This window comes from Protopterus annectens, chromosome 4.part0 (assembly GCF_019279795.1).
Source record: "Protopterus annectens isolate FY-2018-M chromosome 4.part0, PAN1.0, whole genome shotgun sequence".
Taxonomy (NCBI): domain Eukaryota; kingdom Metazoa; phylum Chordata; order Ceratodontiformes; family Protopteridae; genus Protopterus; species Protopterus annectens.
Genome location: NC_056733.1, coordinates 1424559121 through 1424561490, shown reverse-complemented (window position 1 = coordinate 1424561490; position 2370 = coordinate 1424559121). Strand labels below are relative to the sequence as shown.

At 36.7% G+C, this 2370-nt stretch overlaps 1 protein-coding gene across 2 annotated transcripts in view; it reads left to right on the top strand.

The window, feature by feature from the left end:
* The first annotated feature begins 353 nt into the window (after nt 1-353).
* LOC122799887 (protein Shroom1-like) overlaps nt 354-2370 on the top strand; it is a 1099098-nt gene continuing 1097081 nt past the window's right edge. For both annotated transcript variants that reach the window (XM_044069259.1, XM_044069257.1), the window contains exon 1: nt 354-773. The gene's annotated coding sequence lies outside the window, so the exon portion shown is untranslated. The remainder of the gene's footprint in view (nt 774-2370) is intronic.

The following is a 2370-nucleotide window of genomic DNA, read 5'->3' as shown; positions in this document are numbered from 1 at the left end:
AATGTCATGAGGTGTACTGCGCTACCTGCAATCATTTTAATTTTACAAGTAGTTGAAACAAAACGAAGTCGTGCTGCTTTATAAACTAAACATTATAGTTTGTAAGAAGGCTACAGGTTGCTATTTCATTCAGACAAGAGCTACACAAAAACAAAGTCCGCCCTTTAGAGGGCGCAGCAAATAGTCTACAAGAAAGAATACAGAACAATAAATAATCATGTGCCACAAGAATGGAAGCGCGGCACAAAACGTACTATGAAAAAATGAACAAGCGGCCGTGCTGGCTTCTGAAACATTGAACTCCAGGGGAAAGGGAACATTTTGACATTCCGTGTTGAGTACAATTGCAGCCTTACCCGTATGTACGGTACAAGGGAACACTCACCCGGACCCCTATTTAGTACTTCAACGTCCTGTTACCAAGAGTGCCAAGATGTTGCTGAATAGCCCCGCCCCATTGCTGCCTCGTGCTGCTTGATTGGTTTGTTTCTGTCTTGCCGTTCCCATTCTTTTAGGAATGTGAAGCTAGCAACCTTAAGGACGTCAAGGCAGACACTTTTTTTTGGTAATTGAATCTACTTAAGCTTGTCCTTGTTGCGTATTGTTTGGGTATCGTACAGCAAAGAAAGTTTAATGTGTATTAAGCTGGACTAGAAGAAACGCGACAGGGTAGCTCATTGTGCTTCTCGCGCACCGAGAAAATAATGGAACGCGCACCTGTTGTTACAAAGTATCACTTGTTTATAGGAACAGTCTTGTAAAGTGCTCGACAGGTACGTGCGTTGCTATTTAGCTGCTTATGGGGTTTTGTGCTCGAATGATTCAGATGAAGGTTTTCTTTCATTTGGTTTCTGCGCGCATGTGTGCATATTTTTAGGAGCGACGTTGTTTTGTAAAGGTACGAAACGGAATAACAAAGGTAGTTTTCAGGAGGACTACTCATTCTGTTTATAATATGCACTGCACTTGTAACACTTTTTGATGGGATGATTTCTCTTTAGCCATGTCCTTCGGTAACGTAGCTTTGCAACTGGGAAATGCATTTCTTGAAGGCGATATTTTTTTAATAAAAGTACTTGCTAGAGTTTGGTGGTCTTTGTTGACATATCGTGTCTTCAGTTTTTTATTTAGTCTCATTAGTATAGAGATGTAATGGTTTATATGGAGTATGCTGTTTTGTTAATTTTGTTTTTATGGCGCAGAGTAACTTGTACTTTATATTTACCGCGTTTGTTATAGGTACTGCCAAAGCTAACAAGTAAAAATGTGTTCATTCCATAAATGACACAACATAAATTACAGTATGAAATGGTAGATGTCTATGTATTGCATATATTGGATGAGTATACGTTTGTTTTGGAGTTGCTGAAATGTAAATTCGAAAATGTGCATCTGAAAAACCCAAATGTTTTCTTCAGTTTCCTTGTGGATCTTGGAGGGTGCATATATGCAAATTGCCATCCTTTTCGTTATTAAATACTTCCTTCTTAGCATTTTCCCAACATTCTGAGTCAAAAGAAATTGTTACATTTATAACTTTTCGATGTTTTGAGATTAAATAAATATTTACATTGTTTACGTGTCTGTTCTAAAGACATTTTTAGTTAGATTTAAACGTAATCGGGAAGGGGTCTAAAGACATTTTTTATTTAGATTGTATTTAAACGTAATCGGGAATGGGGTCAAGTTTTGCAAAACTTTTTAGCAGTTAAGCAAAAACGATTTTGCAGGAATGCATTAGTATAACATAAATTGCGTATACACACACATATATACACGTATGTGTGTTAGGGTTGCCACCTTTTAACAAGGCCAAAGAGGGACATGGATGTGTGGCCAGTATGACACTGGCCACACCCCCACCACGGTATCACCAGAGGTGTTAAAGGAGAATGCAGTATTACAGTTATGGGTGCAACATTGTGACATTACAGCATACTGAAAACCCAACAATTTAAATGAATTGAAGCATTACTGCAGAAAAACACATTACTCAGTTGTAACAGTAAGTAAACTTTAAAGGAATAAAAAACATACTACTCATTAAACAGATACTTGTTATTTAAAAAAAAATTTAAAAAAAATTCATAAACCGACCATGATTATTCTGAAAGAAAACTAAAAAAACCTGCATACCACACACAAGCCAAGTGTAAAATTAAGACTGTTTTTATTGTAAATTAAAGCAAAGAAAACACAAAACTACATACTGCACCCTAGTACACTTGACTTTTTTTTGTGTATTTTGAATTAGATTTTATGGCTTAAAGAAGGGCCCGGTTTGAAACAATATTTGAATAAAAGTCACTACATTTCATCCGGTAATTTACAGTCATCATTAGTTAGGCATGGTGCTGCTGCAGTAGCTTT